This window comes from Erpetoichthys calabaricus, chromosome 3, assembly GCF_900747795.2.
Source record: "Erpetoichthys calabaricus chromosome 3, fErpCal1.3, whole genome shotgun sequence".
Classification (NCBI taxonomy): Eukaryota; Metazoa; Chordata; class Cladistia; order Polypteriformes; family Polypteridae; genus Erpetoichthys; species Erpetoichthys calabaricus.
The window spans coordinates 263,472,484-263,491,388 of NC_041396.2; the positions used below are offsets into that span (position 1 = coordinate 263,472,484).

The 18,905-nt window shown below is 40.3% G+C and overlaps 1 protein-coding gene across 2 annotated transcripts in view; it reads right to left on the reverse strand.

The window, feature by feature from the left end:
* The window catches only part of kdm6ba (lysine (K)-specific demethylase 6B, a), a 487,454-nt gene extending 469,292 nt beyond the window's left edge, over positions 1 to 18,162 (reverse strand). For both annotated transcript variants that reach the window (XM_051924045.1, XM_051924043.1), the window contains exon 1: positions 17,658 to 18,162. The gene's annotated coding sequence lies outside the window, so the exon portion shown is untranslated. The remainder of the gene's footprint in view (positions 1 to 17,657) is intronic.
* Positions 18,163 to 18,905: the final 743 nt, after the last annotated feature.

Here is an 18,905-nt window from a genome sequence, read left to right on the forward strand (position 1 = left end):
TGGTGCAGTAAGAATTATGTTTCTGGACTTCTCTAGCGCCTTCAACACCATCCAACCTCTGCTCCTCAGGGACAAGCTGACAGAGATGGGAGTAGATTCATACCTGGTGGCATGGATCGTGGACTATCTTACAGACAGACCTCAGTATGTGCGTCTCAGGAACTGCAGGTCTGACATTGTGGTCAGCAGCACAGGAACGCCACAGGGGACTGTGCTTTCTCCGGTCCTGTTCAGCCTATATACATCGGACTTCCAATACAACTCGGAGTCCTGCCACGTGCAAAAGTTCGCTGACACCACTGCTATCATGGGCTGCATCAGGAGTGGGCAGGAGGAGGAGTATAGGACTTTGTTAAATGGTGCAACTCAAACCACTTACACCTGAACACCAGGAAAACCAAGGAGCTGGTGGTCGATTTTAGGAGGCCCAGGCCCCTACTGGACCCTGTGATTATCAGAGGTGACTGTGTGCAGAGGGTGCAGACCTATAAATACCTGGGAGTGCAGCTGGATGATAAATTGGACTGGACTGCCAATACTGATACTCTGCACAAGAGAGGACAGAGCCGACTATACTTCCTTAGAAGGCTGGCATCCTTCAACATCTGCAATAAGATGCTGCAGATGTTCTATCAGACGGTTGTTGCGAGTGCCCTCTTCTACACAGTGGTGTGCTGGGGAGGCAGCATAAAGATGAAGGACAGCTCACGCCTGAACAAACTGGTGAGGAAGGCAAGCTCTATTGTAGGCACGGAGCTGGATAGTTTGACATCCGTGGCAGAGCGACGGGCGATGAGCAAGCTACTGTCAATCATGGAGAATCCACTGCATCCACTGAACAGTGTCATCTCCAGACAAAGGAGCAGCTTCAGCGACAGACTGCTGTCACTGTCCTGCTCCACTGACAGACTGAGGAGATTGTTCCTCCCCCATACTATGCGACTCTTAATATGTAAACGTTAACATTATACAAAGTTATTGTCTGTTATACCTGCATTTTTATCACTCTTTAATTTATTATTTTTTAGCAGTATGCTGCTGCTGGAGTATGTGAATTTCCAATTGGGATTAATAAAGTATCTATCTATCTATCTATCTATCTATCTATCTATCTATCTATCTATCTATCTATCTATCTATCTATCTATCTATCTATCTATCTATCTATCTATCTAAAAATAATACGTTTGTGCAACATTTACCCTTAACCAAAAATCACCTGAGCTGTCATGTCCTAGTTGAAGAATTCAACAGAAGTAACAGCTGCCGTTCATCATACGAATGCCCATCATGATTTTAACCACTTCCACTATGTCACCCCTTAATAGTTACTTACTTAAAATGAAAAGGTTCTAGCCCTTTAATTGTTTCTTACAGCTCATACAGTATCTCTCACTCCTGGAATCAGCCTAGTCACTTTCCTCTTACCCAATATTCTAAATGAAGGCAGTACCTTCACTTTTATTTGACTGAGCATAACAGGCACACTATAACTCAGTGGCCTCTTTATTCTTTGACTGTGACAAGTCTTCTATGACTCCCAAATGTGTTAAGCTGAAGCTGAACCTCTCTTATGCACCACATAGTCCAGCACCATACAAGCTTTGCTGAACTCCTGCGATGAGTCCACTGAGAGACATTCTATTATGCCAAGGCATCAATCAGCTTTTTGTTTTGTGTGTAATCCTTTAAGAGTACAGGGGTGAACAAAAAAATGGAAACCTATAACAACCATCAGTGTGGATTATCCATAACTGAAGACCAAGTAAGGAGACAACTGAGGAAGCTACACACAGGGAAAGCTGTTTTATCTATCTCTATCTATGTAAAGCCATCCAGATGTACAAATAAGGCAAAACAAGACTCATACCAGATTGCTTTTTTTTTTTTTTTTGCTCTTGGTACATCGGGTTATCAGCCTTTGTGTGCTGGCCTGAGATACAAGCAGAGTTTCCAAATGGCAGCTCAGCCATAAATTCCAGCTTTGTTAAGGTCATGAGTTGTTCAATCTACTCTGCTGTGATTTCTGAGACATAACGTTTGTAGTATTTACCAACTATCCCTATGATGTGCCCACCAATTCTTTATAGACAGCTTTGATTACAGCCACTGTTTTTCACTTTGTCCAAGCAGTTTGTCCATATTAAGCTCATCCCAATTTGTATTCAGTTTACAGATTTACAGTCTGTGGACAAGGGACAACCACATAGTTTATTAAATGTCAAACTGAACTCAACCTAATCTACTAGATATAGTATTTCATAAATCTATTTAATGCTTCTGGACAGAAATAAACTAATTGATTCTTTTAAAATTTAAAATGAACTCATCCCAAATAATAATCTATCTATTTATTAATTTACTATCTGTAGACAATTAGATTTCTTTTTAATTTGAGTTAAACTCTTCCAAATTTATATTCAATTGATTGATTTACCAACAGTGAGCATGGATCAACTTATTTATTCATAAAGAGTTACATTGATAATATGCTGAATTGTGTTCAGTTTATCGACTCACTGCCTGGGGATTCATAAAACCCAACACAATTAATAATCAGTTTACTGTCAGTGGAGAAAAAGATCTTATACAGCTCTTCCACTCTTTTTCTAAACTTTTCTAAACTTCAAGGAAATCAGCATTAATCAGCATCAGATATCTGTGAAGCTTGTTTTGTGCTAAAATATTGATTTATCAGAACTGAACTCCACAATTTTACAATTAATCCTTCAGAGAATGTAACCGTTGAGTGAATAAAGATTCAAAGACAAAAGTCAGCGTCAAATAAAGATAATCCTGGACTGTAAGCTCTTTCAGAATCATCTGTCTCAACTAGAAAGTGGTAAACGAAAGGACTGATAAAGTAACAAGTTTGATAAACCACTCATTAAATGACTGACTACTGTAGGACAAAGTGGGCATTTCCCATTCTGCTAGGATTCAGTGGCACACCAGGCCTGTTAAGGCAAGAGATTTAGAAAACTTTCAGCTGTGCCTTTCCCTGTTCACATTCCAAACTACTGTAAGTGACTGAACTTCAGCTTGTACCAGGATCTGCTTGTACTTCATCTAATAAAAAAGGTGTAAATTACAGTTGAACTGACATTTTTCCAGAGTTCCCTCTTCAAACTTCTTGAACCAGAAGGAGCAAAAAGGACCCAAGCAAGAACAAAGACCTGTAATTAAAGGAGTGACAATTGAGATGGACAGAATAACTTGCCTATGAGCAGGACCTGATTTTGTCAACTGGAAGTGACTACAATCCAATTACGAGAGGTTAGAATTCCTTTTCAAAAACTAGCTGTACCCACACAGAAAGGGACACACACACTCACTGAACTCCATGGAGACTCTCTCAGGGATCTCTCTCTGGGGCACCCTGCCGAATGGGAAAACTGTGTTCTCACTTCTCAAAACGACCTTCTGAAACGTCTTTATGAAACTAAAATGATGATGAGCCGTTCCCTCTTTGGAGAGCTGAGAACTTACAACCACTTTCTCTTTTTGGATCTAAAACTGTAAATCTCTCTGTCATGCCAAGTTATGGGCCAATGGGCTTAAAAGGCTGAGAAGCAGCTGTTACTTCAAGACGGGAACTTCAGCATTTAAGTTTGTGTGCCAGAAGGAGTAATGCTTATTCCTTTGATGCTGCAGATGACAAGGCAAAAGGTCTGAGGAAATCACTTCACACCACAGAAAAAGGATAATGCAGCAAAGAGAAAGAGTGCACTCCCACATAAGAGGAATCCTTCACTTGAACCCGGAGCAGCAACAAAACCACACAACATCTTTAGAAATCATATTCCTATAATCCTTGTGTTTATCAATAAAATGTATTATTATTTCTTAAAATGACTGTACTTCAGTTACCTTGACATACAGTATATTTAATGGCCAGACACCCACCTCCTACAACAGAGAAAGGTATAATTAATTAACCAAATTAAATCTTTCCATACTATTATGACTGTTCCTGGGTGGGATGGATGGATGGATGGATGGATGGATGGATGGATGGATAGATGGATGGATGGATGGATGGATGGATGGATGGATGGATGGATAGATAGATAGATAGATAGATAGATAGATAGATAGATAGATAGATAGATAGATAGATAGATAGATAGATAGATAGATAGATAGATAGATAGATAGATAGATAGATCATTAATCCCAAGGGGAAATTCACATACTCCAGCAGCAGCATACTGATACAAAAAACAAGTTAAAATTTATTTTATTCCTCCTACACTATGGACACTTCAACCTCCAAGAATGAAGTCGGGTTACCATACCTTAGGATACATTTTGTCTGGTCTTAGCAAGTTATCTATTTTTCATTTATTATTTATTTTTAATCTTTCCTTAAGTCATCTGAAGTACCTGATTATTCCCTACACATTCTGATTTGTGATTGACTTCCTCAATGAACTTTTGATCACAAAAAAGAAAGTGTCTTTAATGTCACCTGTGGTTTAAACTCAGGAAGCATCCATCTATCATACTGCGAACTTCCTGCCTGTTTAGTACAGCATTACAGGGAGCCAGAGTTTACCCTGACAGCAATACAGGAAGCACTACAAAGAAGAACAGTCCAATATTGGGCACTCCTGAGTGCCAATTTAGATCAAACAGTCCACCTATCAGAAACAACTGAAATGTGGGAGAAAAACAGAGAAAAGTCTACAAAATACAAGTAAGTTCACATGACATTAAGTGCAATTATTTATGCTCATTTGTCTTTCATTTGGTATGATTTAATTCAAGTGATTATTACTTTAGCAAATCAATGGAGTTGTCGTATTTTACCCATGGTGACTGATGTGTTCAGAATTAGCTAATATTTCTAACAAGTCATTTTTTACAAGTGGAGCACAATAAGTTTACATGACTTGCTGCAAGTTACAGAGTGAAGGTTTTAAGTCTAACATCCTGCCCATTATGCCACACTGAACTGGACAAGGTTTCAGTCCACAACAAAGCACACTCATGCACATAAGTGCACTTGTGCAGCTTTGATTCATTACTCAGTCTTATCTGCATTTCTTTGGAATGTAGGAGGAAACACACAGTACTCAGGGAAAAAGCTTCAAAAACATGGAAAAGACTTATGAACTCCACACAGTCTATGGCATGGCCTGGTTTTGAGTTTTATATCCCGGAGCTGTAAGACAGCAGTGCTAACTACTGCACCTCCCAAAAATACAGTATCGAGCAGAGGTGAACTAAAGTAAACTTATTAAACAATGTGCACCTGCAGTCAGAAGTTTGATAAGCCAATTATGCTAACAGAATATTTATTTAATTTAATTGGAGGACACGGGAACCTGAATTCACTTTGAAGAGGAGGTTCATACTGGGGCAAGGTCTTTAGCCATATGAAATTATTTCTCACCTTGAATATGTGGGGAGTCCTTGATAACAGTTGACTAATTTCAGGTTAGGCTCAAATGAAATGGGACTGTAGAAGGAAATGTCTACATTCCAAAATACAACTAGTTTTTTAGACTGTCTGGAGGAGGGCATGTCTCCTCAGATCAATTTACTTAACACCTTTGCACAAATAAAATGGAATGAATAACTTGAAGGAAATTCAAGTTCTACTCCACTCATCAAATCACTTCTGTGGTTCATATCTGTAGATGCCAGGTTCCTAGACTTCTGCCACACCACAGAAAGCTATCCATCCATCCAACCATTATCCAACCCGCTGAATCTGAACACAGGGTCACGGGGGTCTGCTGGAGCCAATCCCAGCCAACACAGGGCACAAGGCAGGAACCAATCCTGGGCAGGGTGCCAACCCACCACAGGACACACACAAACACACCCACACACCAAGCACGCACTAGGGCCAATTTAGAATCGCCAATCCACCTAACCTGCATGTCTTTGGACTGTGGGAGGAAACCGGAGTGCCCGGAGGAAACCCACGCAGACACGGGGAGAACATGCAAACTCCAGGCAGGGAGGACCTGGGAAGCGAACCCAGGTCCCCAGGTCTCCCAACTGCGAGGCAGCAGCGCTACCCACTGCGCCACTGTGCCGCCCCCACAGAAAGCTAGTAATTGCTAAATGCTGATACATTTAGTGAGCTGCCTCGAAAACATGCATATTGTGATCTTTTTAGATAGCCAATAAAAGGTGTCATTTTGCTTGATTTGCTTGACTTCTCATTAGAACAAACTTTCAACATTGCTCTTTGTCACCTTTTGCACTGAACAACATAGTTAATGTTATACAAGGGGGCTCCGCCCCCTGCTCACTTCGCTCGCCTACCCCCGGTGTTGGGTATCCTGAAATACATTAGTCGAGCTCGTTCGTTTTGGAGCCGTCCCCGCTTTTCTATATCCGTCAGTCGAGGTTGTTTGTTTTGAACCCGTGCCTGCCTTGCTTCCGCAGTTTCAGACGCGCGTTGTAGGCGCCTGCGTTCATTGATCTTATCCAGGTGGGCTCGTGTTTGTATCGTTGAGCTGTATTGTGTTTGAATTTGTTGTAAAGCGTTCTGCAGTTTGTACAATCCCAAGCAGCACATTATTCCTAACTTCACTCCGCAGTAGTGCCACTCACAATATGGCGGTGACGCCTGCGCCTTTACTCCACAGTAGTGCCACTCACAATATGGCGGTGACGCCTGCGCCTTTCGTACTATCTTTGTGGACCTGTGGGGCCTCCGTAGCCTCTCACGTTTGACTCTGGGGTGCAGCGCAGAATCCTCTTTTTTGTGTGGTTGTGTCGTTAGTGGTAGCTATGGGCGCGTTGTTGCTTCATTTCTCATTCACGTTAGTTGAGCTCTTTCATTCTTGGGCCGTGACTCCTTCGTTCGCGGTGGATACGATTTCGCTTGCGGTTTATGAGACGTGCGCCTGCGCAGTACGTCTCATGGTCCCATCACCGTGTCCCTGCGTCCATATCTGGTTTATTCTCGGTTAGTAATATGGATACTGCGTCACAGCAGTGTGTATTGAGCTGAAAGAATTATGCCTGACTGGCTTGTTAGGCCACTGGCACAAGTACCTACATGAACGTCACTCAATAGTCACAGAAAATGGAAATGGAAGAGCAACCTGTTTTAACAGTGTGAGCATTTTACTGCCATTTATTAGTGGAAATTCCCATGTGTGAATGTGAAGAAACATTGGCACACCAGTTCTACTGTCTTGTGATGCTCAGTTAACTGCTGTACCAAATGTCACTAATCATCTTCCTGAATATTCACAGAGAAATGTTTTTCCACTATGACTGGCTGATTTTTGTTTTTATCTTGAAATACAGTACATGAGAACATACAAAACAAGTTTGGATGTGAGGGAGAAGAAAGAAATAGCTAATCCACCAAGCAGTAATTTACATGAAGTATAAAAACGCAATTTACATCTTCAGACAAATCAAGTGAAGGAGAGAGTTCCCCTATCAAAAAACCCCAGACAGCAGAAAAACGGCTAATCTAGATATACCATCAGAAAATGAAGAAGCAGAAGATAATGACTGGCTACTTTATTTTCCAGAAAAATACAAAGAAAAAATCCTGAAAAGATTAAACTGGAAAAAAGGATTTTGCACATTGAGATGCACAATACCTGCTATCATTTCTTCTGTAGTTATAATTAATTTCTTTCAGAAAATGCATCATCTTAATTCACCAGTCCAATTTCCTATGGCCACTTACATAAGTTCAGTACACCTGTTCAATGAGTGATGCATTTATGTTACAGTACATTATAAAACTGCACTTTAACTGTGCCCTAGTTGTGAGCAGTACACCAGTTGATTCAATATGCTGGAAGAAATTGTATTTTCAATACGCCAAAAATTACTTAAAACTTGCATACACAGTTAAATGTAAACAAGCACAGGAAGGGTAATTGTGTCTTGTGCTGTGTTTGCTTGGCAGCATCAACATGAGTGAGGAAGAGAGAAAAAGAGAAAGAAAAAGAATTAAGTTGTACTTTTATTGATTCAACAGAGGTAAACACTTGTAGTTAAATATATTTCTGTTAACAAGCATTCTAAAAGATAAGAGGTGTGCCTGTGCTAATTGCATTCATCAGTAAAACATTTGTTATATGCTAAAAAATATGTTGCAATCTGAAAATTATATATCCATCCATCCATTATCCAACCCGCTATATCCTAACTACAGGGTCACGATGGTCTGCTGGAGCCAATCCCAGCCAACACAGGGCGCAAGACAGGAAACAAACCCCGGGCATGGCGCCAGCCCACCGCAGGAAAATTATATATAAATACATTATATGTGATATGGATTGTAGGTCTCCTAGGAATTCTCCTAAAAACAATGTAAGTATATACTCCTACAGATGCCTGGAAATGCTAATAAAATTCTGGAGCATTCAACAACAGAACACCTTGTGATAGCCTTACTTGGCTTTCTCACCCACTGGACATCTCAAAGATGCTTTAAAAGGCCATCATTTATTCCAACATGTAAGGTGCAATGCAAACTTGCTGTAACGGCAAGAGGAAAATCTTTCTTTATGTTTCACCAGCCCCCGTATGATACTGGACTTTCTGTGTTAAAAATCCTGGTGATTATTTTCTGATTTTATTGCAACCTGTATATTGCTTTTAGTCTTATTACGTACCACACCATCAATATTGTTTGCACCTGTGTGTGTTTCCTCTGAACACCTTTGTTTCTTCCCACATCCAAATAAGACTCAAGTTACATTGAATGGTCTAAATTAGCCCTATGTAAGTATAATCTGTGATGGACTGGCATCCAATTCAGGGTTGGTCCCTACATCATGTGTGATCCTTTCAGGAGAGCAAGGCCCTTCATCGTGCTAAGTAAGTAAAATGGACTGATGGATAAACTCGGCAGACACCTTTTAAATAACACTTGCATGTGTGTAGCAAGGTTGATACTTGCTTCTAATTCTTACTTAGAGGACGACAGTCTCAACAGCAGCAGTTAGGTGGGACAACTCTGTGTTGCAGTTATTGGAATGAATGGAGTCTCCTCACTGGCTGACTGTGCAAAAGAGAGGAGCTAAATTTTCATGCCTGCAATATAAAGCATTACCAGGAAAGGCACTACATATAAGAAGACAATACTAATTACCTTCTTCTAGTGTGAGATAAAAGACATGGCATTTATATTCCTTTATTGTCATAGCAACATAGTTTGCATGTAGTGTGGTTTGGTAAAGTTCAATTAAATTAAAACATCAATACAAACAAATATACAACATATGGACCGCACAAGTCATCGGCATACAATAATAAAAACAAAATACTTAAGAGCTGAAACAAAATGCTTTGACATATTCAAAAGTTTCAAGGGTCAAGATGTTGAATTCCCTTATCTCATAGACTATGGGTAAGCACACATTGTAGTCATAGCTTTCGAAGACCAAAAGCATTTTTAAGAAGGAAGGACAGTCAACAGAAGGTGACCAAGGTTTAATTGCATAAAAAAATACTTGGGGCTTTACATTCTAGTCTAAAAAATACAGGGAATCAGGATGTGGCACCCCATGAAAATGCTCATCATTAGTTTTTTTTTTTATTTGATGTTTCACTCCACCATTTGACCAGATTAGTTAAGTTGCTTCACTAAACAAATTAATCATAGTTTGATGCTATCATCTACTAACCTCACCATTCTTACATAATCATTGTGGGAAATGGGAAGACAAGTGAAGCAATGCATGGTGGAGGTAAGCAAAAGGGAAACATAATCTCTTTCACTTATTTTCTGGATTTCAGTTATTTAGTTAATGTTTTACTCCAAAGCAATTTACAAAGTAAAGATGTACACTTCATTAGAATCTATATTTCTACAGTTAAAAGTACTGCTGGGTAAAGTAAATGGGTCAGTGATAGGAACTGAATTGTCACTTTCCTGTTTGACAAGCCTACAATTTAGCCATTGGGCCACAATTACAATTTGTCTATTGCACCTAAACAATCTCTCAAAACAAGTGTTGAATTTGCAATTATATATTTGTTTTTTTAAGTTTTTGAAAAAAATATATATACACACAAATGCACACACACTCTTTGTAACTATGTACATATAATTAATTACATACCCTTCCAAACCTTTACTTTCAAAATTACTATTCACTTCAACCTTGAAACCTAGATTTCATCGAACAGATTGTTTTTTTATGTTGTAATTCATACATCTTCTCCTGCCTTTTGTTGCAGTAGTTCCAAAGAAGTTCAGTGCATTTTATTTATTCTTATTTTTTTTCATTTTCCTGCATTTCTTGTCCCGAATAAACTAAGTACATGCATACATTTTCATATCAGCTTCTTCCAGTGCTGGTTTACACAGTGGGTCAATGCCTTTCCTGGCAGCCTTTGGAGCTGGGCAGGAAAGAGCCCTAGACAGGGTGCACACATACTCAAAACCAGTGTTTCTCAGTCACTTTTTGGTTACAGGAGGTCATCGGTTCACTGTAAAATCTGTCCCCCCACCAGCATCATCCGCTGCAGGAGATGTGAGGGATTTTCTTATTCCATTTCTAATTGCGCTCACTTCACCAAGTGCTCACTTCAACCTCCCACAACCCTGCAAGGCTGCTCTTCGATTTTATTTCTCGTTTGCAATGAGACTTGTTTCTGCATCTGGTGAGGGCTGAGGGTTTAAAGAAACAGGATTAATAGTACTGTACAGTGCTGTCGACCCAAGTATGTAAAGATGAGCTGTCGCACACTCAATTTATTTGCTGCCTTTTACACACAGCTATGACATGTAATATCATAACCAGTCATGGACAACTGTACATCAATGGAATACTCCAAACCTCAACTATTAAATGATAATTAGCTTTGCATTGTATGCGGCTCAACACTGGTGGGATATTTGACTAGAAAAGATTAACTCAGCTGTGACACGCTGCTCAACTCAGAGTATACCTGTGCAAATCGCACATTTTAATAATGAAAGAAACGTGTGATTTATTTGAAAGAACACACCACTGGGTATGTACAAATACCATTATTACTTTTGATTAACTTGTGGGTTTATTGCCATGTACACAAACAACTTTGAAATATGGCGGTGTCCTGCCTGTGCCTATGCAACCACAGAATATGATAGTGACAAGTTAATGCAGTGATTTCACTCCAATCTGGGAATTTTGTTGCAAATCTCAAAAATGTGTCTGTAACTAGAAAATCGGGGCTAAAATCATGTATCCCCTAAAATCATGTCAAGAGACCCAAGTGCTTCTTTATCATACAAGAGATAGTCGCTTGATGCCCACATTCTGCAGGGGACAACAAACATACATAATTAACAAGGAGATTTTGAGAGAAATTTAAAAAGTATCTAGATCAGATATTAGACAATTTAGTAACCAAACAAGCTTGATGAACTGAATAGACCCATCTCAGTTGTCAAACCTTTTATGTTATAAATAAAACATAAAATGGAGCAATTAGGAAAGTGTAAAGCAACATAAGCATAAGGTGAAATCATGAGATGAGTGAGAAATCATTAGAGGGGATGTAAAGGAATGTTTAATGCACATATGGAGGCTGGGACAAACAGAAATAGATGCTGAGTAAACAAAATTAATATTCTTATTGAATCAGAAATCATGAAATGAGAATATGGTAATAGATTAAAACAAATAGCATGTATAAGTGAGATAGGACTAGGAGGGAGAACTATAAAGTCACAAGAAGTGAGGTGGGCAACATGAGGAATTGTGACATAGGACACAGAGGAAAACTAAACAGCCACATTAAGAATAGTGTGACAAAATAAGAAACAGTGAGAATGAGACAAGGGATGGGAGGACAGGACAAGCAAGGGCAATAAATCAAAAGATGGAAGAGAAGAACTAAAAAATATATATAGTGGAACCTCGGTTCACGACCATAATTCGTTTCAAACCTCTGGTCGTAAACCGATTTGGTCTTGAACTGAAGCAATTTCCCCCATAGGATTGTATGTAAATACAATTAATCCGTTCCAGACTGTACAAACTGTATGTAAATATATTTTTTTTAAAGATTTTTAAGAACAAATATAGTTAATTACACCATAGAATGCACAGTGTAATAGTAAACTAATGTAAAAACATTGAATAACACTGACACAAACACAGAGGCTCCCTGCTCAGCTGCACGTGCAGGCTCTCTCTCGGCAGCATGCGAGCCCCCCACCCCCCTCTCCTCTCAGCTGCACGTGCAGGCTCTCTCTCTCTCTCTCAGCAGCACGTGAGCCCCTCCCCTCTGTAACATTGCAGCAGTTTGCGCTATAGCCTTTCAATCCGATTGCTGTATACAGTAAACACTTTTTAAATGAGTTTTAAGCACAGGGGGAAAAAAAAGGCACATTTGAACAAATCCGAACTTTATTTAAAAGCCAACCATGTTCACGCAAATAGCATTACAATCCGATTGCTGTATAAACACTTTTTAAATGAGTTTTAAGCACAGGGGAAAAAAGGAACATTTGAACAAATCCGAACTTTATTTAAAAGCCAACCAAGAAAGTAACATTGCAGGAGTTCAAGCTAATAGCATTACAACCCGATCGCTGTAAACACACTTTTTAAATGAGTTTTAAGCACAGGGGGAAAAAAGGAACATTTGAACAATTCCGAACTTTATTTAAAAGCCAACCAAGTTCACGCGAATAGCATTACAACCCGATCGCTGTAAACACACTTTTTAAATGAGTTTTAAACACAGGGAAAAAATGAACATTTGGAAAAAGAGAAAAGTAACATTGCAACACTTCTCATAATTAAGTCTCAATAATTCTCACCACTCTTCACTTGCTTAGAAGCCATGGTTAACTGCAAAAGCACACGAAATACTGTAGAGCACAAAGAGTTCACAGGTAAAACACGCACGTCTGACTGAACAATGAACAGGGAGAGGCTGAACACCTGCTTAAATACAGTAATTAGAGCGTACGAATCAAAAGGGAAATGAAATAGAGCACAAAGAATTCACAGCGAAAGCACGCACGCACGCATGGAGAACAATGCAACACGTGCGGAAATCATCGGGGCGCACAAACCGAAAGGGAAACTGGCTCGTTCGTATACCGAGTGTGTGGTCGTGAACCGAGGCAAAAGTTTGGCAAACTTTTTGGTCGTAAACCGAGTTGTACGTGTACCGAGACATTCGTGAACCAAGGTTCCACTGTATCACAACATCAGGTCAGATCAGGTTGCAGAGCATGTACTGGTATAGTGTGTTGCCACACCTACCACATGACGAAACAGCTCAGGATGCTGGTTGGCAAGCCCCGTGGTCCAGTCCCACTCTCTGGAAAAAAACCTCTATATGCTGCAGCCAGATGTTACGTGGGCGACCCCTTGGTCTGGTCCAGCCACTTGGGTCCTCAAAAATGAGGATTCTGTGAGCCACATCACCCTCAGGTAATCGCACCACATGGCCGCAGTGCTATAACTGATGCTCCCTCACAATGCAGGTAATGTGCCTCATTTGGGACTCAATGAGCAACTGCTCATTCAACACAAAGTCAAACCAGCGGTACCCAAGGATTCTCCGAAGAGACACAGTACCAAAGGAATCCAGTCTTCATCTCAGGTCACTGGATAGCCACCATGTCTCGCAACCATATATCACAACATGAGGCAGTGAAATTAACTGAGAGATAAAAAGAGAAAAAATGATTTAGAACTGAAAAATCATGACATTGGAGCATGAGAAGAACTATAATGTAACAAGTGGGTACAATGTAAAATGGTAATTTTGGAAAAATAAAAAACATAGCAAATCAAAAAATGAGAAAAAAGTGTAATCGTAAAACCGTGCAATGACAAATCACGTCATATAAACCTGAATGGGAAATTTGAAGCTACAGGAAGGTCAGAAAGTAAGAATGAAAAAGGACTATAAATAAAAGTGAAACAAAAAGAAAAATAAGATGGGACCATGAGAAAAACTATACAGCCTATATACTTTCAGAATCAGAAAACTTAAAATGGCGAATTAGAGATGAGGTAAGCAAGAGAAGCGTTAAACTTGAAGAGTGAAATTACTTAAGAAGTTATTAGAAATGAAAGTGAGTAAAAAGACAAGATGGAAGCACTGGGGTGAAGTAGAAAAACAATATAAAGTGCTGATGATAAACTATCACAAAATGTTTTAGGATAGAAAGCAAGATGTAAGGGTGAGAAGAATTTCAAAATTAGATGTAAGGAAGTGAACAAAAATGACAAATCAGAAGATAGGAAACTGAGAAAAAATGAGAAGTCATGACTGGGAAACAATGAAGTAGTGGGATGGGGAATACGCAAAATAGTAATTTTGGAGAACAAGAAAACATACCTAACTCGAAGAAGGAAAAGAAGCAGAACTGTGACACGAGAAATCAACACAAAATTCTCAAAGAAACATATTCCAAGAATAGCTCATCATGGGGCCCTTTCTCACACACACACACCAGTTTAGAAATGTTGATTAACATAACCTGCATGTCTTAAGGGATAGTGAGGAAAAGCCGCATAGACACTGGCAGAACGACCATAGTAACCACTGCACTGTCACAAACAATGAGAAGCTAAGGCATGTAAAACTATGAGTTGGGAGTATGTCATTAACAATTAAATAATAGCATGTGAAGAAAGCAAATTATAATATAATATAATCTCAGAAGAAAAAATAAGATGTATGCATGAGAAACACTATATCACTATATATTGTGAGAGTGAGCAAAATTGTAAAATAGCAATCTTGGAAAAGAAAGGACAAATGAGAATTTAACATGAGGAGAACTATTAAAATACACAGAAAGAAGAGTGCACAGAAAAGGAGAACATGAAGCTGAGAATGTGAAATCGAAAAGAACTGTGATATCATTTAGAGAGATATTAAATAGATAGATAGATAGATAGATAGATAGATAGATAGATAGATAGATAGATAGATAGATAGATAGATAGATAGATAGATAGATAGATAGATAGATAGATAGATAGATACTTTATTAATCCCAGGGGGAAATTCACAATAAATAAGAAATTATGAGATAGGAATATGAGAGTAGTTAATAAATCACAGAAAGGGAGTGTGAAAAAATGGTAAATAGTAAAGTAGAGGGGTAAAAAATGAAAAATTAGAAGGAACTATTAAGAAGCACACTAAAAAAATATATTGAAGAGTGATTAGAATTGTGAAATTAAGACAAACCTGAGTGAGTGAAATTACAAGCAAGATAAAGCACAAAAAGCGTCATAAAGCTGCAAAATGTTTTTTAACAAATATTTGAAAGTGTAAAACAAAAAGCAAAAATTAGAAGCCTAAACACAGGAGATTAAGTATAAAAAGAAACCATCAGAAAGGACAGTGAGCAGAAATTACAAAATGAAATAGGAGCACAGGGGGATTATTGAATCATGCATAAGGGGAGTGAGAACAAATATTATAGTCAATATAAAGAATATGCAAACATAATACATCACAAAGGTGAGAAACAACATAATCAAGAGACAAGTGAGCAGAAATTACAAGTTAAGAGAAAGGCTGAACAAAAGTAATAAATCATAAGATGGGAGAGACTTTAAAAATGACAGTGAGGCATAACTGGGCATGTTGTGTGAGCTGAGTTTAGAACATTTTAAAGAACAAGCAAATATGCTATAAATCACAAGACACAAACGTGAGAGGTAATGTAAAATTATGAGATAGATCAACTACAAATAAAGTGATGGAAGTTTCTAAACATGAGAATGGAGTATAAATGGACATTGCAAAAGTAGGTGTCTACAAAACTGTAAACTACTCAGTTTTAAAACAATTGTAACAAATCACAACATGGCAATGTAAGCAAAAACATTAAATCATTAGAAAAGTGAGCAGAAATTAGAAGTTAACAGAAAGGCTTAGCAGAACGGAGAAACCATAAAATGAGAGAGATTTTAAAAGTGAGAATGAGGCATACCTGGGCATTATAAATTAATGTTGAAGTGAGCAAATTTTAATGTGCACGTTTATAGTAGCAAGCCAATATAAATCACAATATGTGAAAGTTAGATATAATGTAATGCCATGAGACAAGTTAGCAGAAATAAAGACTAGAACAAAAGCATATGAGTTTTAAAAATGACAATGGCACTAAGGGGTGATCAAAACAGCAGGAAGGCAAGCAGGCAGGTAGGTAGGTAGATAGATAGATACTCATCTCCTTGGGGACAAATAAAGCATCTATCAAAGAAAGTACCTTTATCTATCCATAAAAAAACCAATATACAATATATGTCGTAATATTAAGTAGATTACAACAACTGTGTGAAGAAAACAATAAAGGCTCAGAATGAGGAGTAAGCTTACGTGAAACGTAGACATTAAATAATTAGTTGTCAAAGGAAGGGAGATTGACTAGAACGAGACAGTCAATCATTTGGGGAGCGAGCACAAGTCTGAAGAGGGAGCGAGAAGAAGTAAGTTGAAATAACGAGATGGACGAGAGATCACAAGTGTGAAATGAAAAGGTGCGCGGATTTGGGTGATGCTGCAGGGTTGCATGCGTGACGACACATAATGGCAAAACAGAGCAGGGCACTGGAGGATTTGTAATAGGAGTGAAAAGAGTAGAAAAAAACGGCGCGCGGGGGGGGGGGGTTCCACGGGGTGGGTGTAAGGCAGCCGATTTTTGCTGGAAACTTCTAGATTGTTATGGTATTTTACATAATTCATGCTGTACACTGGCCTCGCCGCACCTACGTAGCCATCCGCCCCCCGTCCCCTGCACACCCCCGTACTGTGCCCCCTCGTCACAGAGACGGTACCCCCCCCCCCCCCCCCCCAACCGCCTTGTGAGGCTCCCTCTCACTGCCGGGAAAGAGCGGGTCGGGGGCGGAACAAAATCATAACGTTCATCGTGTGTCCGAACTTCTCGAAATTCCACACATTTGCAAAACAAGAAAAAGCAATCGCCCTCTGTCGGACCAAGTGAGCACGGCATCGAGGAGGAGGGGAAAATAAGAAAAAAAAAACATTCGAACGCTCTTCCTGGAAAAAAGCGCTACAAACGCGCCACAATGTAGCCACATGACAGCAGCGAAAGAAAATGCGACACTCCTCTTTTCTTAGGCCGAAAGCGCAGCACGGCAGAGAGATGAGCTCCTGATTAGCACTACAGCGCTTGGCCAGTGTGAAAAAGCAGTCCGCTCGTCCCCACGAACACTCCAAACGCATGAGGCTCACCTCCTCCCCCTCCCCTCCTCCTCACATCCCATCTCCACCCCACCTCCCCGACCCGTGCGCTCTTCCCTGACAAGATCGGGCAGCGCAACATCATGGGTATCCACGGGGCCGCGCCGCTCCAAGGCTCGGCATCGCTGCGTTGTCCGTTTTTAAGAAGTTATATCAAAAGTTAAGTCGCGCAGTCCGTGGAAACACACGTTAAACGACCCCTCCCCCAGTAAAGAAAAAAACAACTTGCGCATATAAATATATAAATAAATAATAAGGCTCCAAGTCCCACGCTGTAATGCCAGTCTTTTAGCAACGTGATTCCCTAAACGACACTCCAAGTATGAGTCATTATTTAACGGAAAATAAAAGGACGCGCGCGATTCCTCCACCCGCAAAATCCAGGAACCGCGCGCACCACGCACCATTCCTGCGTCTTTCGAGGAAGAAAAAAAAACAAGTTGCAAACTAGACAAACTGGCATCATGCGGGCTTACCTGGGCAGCGGCGCGCGCCTCGCCTCCTCGTGCTCCCGGGATCTCCCAAGTGTGAGTGGATTTTGTTGCCTCTTTGATTGACAGCCGAGCAGCCACGCAGTCTGTATTTGCAGCCAGAATTGTTTTGCACGGCGAAGGTCTTCTCCAACTCCATTGCCCCCCTCCAACCCCGTCACCACCTTACACCAGGTCTCTGGGCTTTTCCACTTCCACGCCGTGTACTTCTGGGTTCCACACGCAGTAAAACCAGATTCAGCGGGCAGCCCTGGCGAAGATGTACAGAGGGCAAGCTCTTCGCGTGGGATGGATGCACTTGATCAGATGCCTGGATCGCCACTTTCCATGGGCAGCAGGAAGGGGGCACGGCTGGCAGAAAGATTTTTTTCTTAGGGATCTTCCAAACTGGTCCTCATTTGAAATTGCGCAGTTTTTATTTCTGTACGGCACCGCGAAGCGTACACTGTACGCCTCCTCCTCCCCCTCCCATTTCTCTCTCTCTCTCTCTCGCTCTCACTCACTTCAGATCAGGTCTATTTTCAGTGAGACTTGTGTGGTATAAACATCCCCGCCCACCCCGCTAATGCGGTGACTCAGAGCCTGAGAGCCCGTTGGCTGCCCGCACCAGCACCCGCGCCCGCACCGGACCAGAGCCGCCGGCCACTTCATTCTGTTCGGGACTGTCTTGCACGTGGACTTTGCTAGAACAGGTCTTATGTTCTACAGGCAGATGACAACACCTCACTCGCCTAAGATCAAGTGAATGGCAACAAGTGAGAACATCAACTTTATTCCCCTGCACATACTGGCATTCACAGAGACACGGCCACCTCTGCTGCCCCTATCATATTCCTAGAATATGAAAGCACCCTGTCCAGGGATTGTTCCTGCCTTGCTCCTGATGCTTGCTTGGATAGGCTCCAGTCTCCTGGCAATCCTGCACAAAATAAGCAGTCTTGAAAATGGGTAAAAGGAAGCAAATACATAAAATGAGCAGCCATTCAATTGTCCATTGATTTTAACAACCAACAGTGAGTCTTTGGCAGGATCCTGGTAATAAAGCTAGTCCATTGACGGGCAATTTAAAGGTATCGATGGAGAGCAGCCATTCAAGTGTCCATTAATTTTAACAACCAACAATGAGTCTTTGGCAGGATCCTGGTAATAAAGCTAGTCCAGTGACGGGCAATTTAAAGGTATCGATGGACTTTGGGTGGAATTATGACACTACTGTATAGAAGAAAACATGCA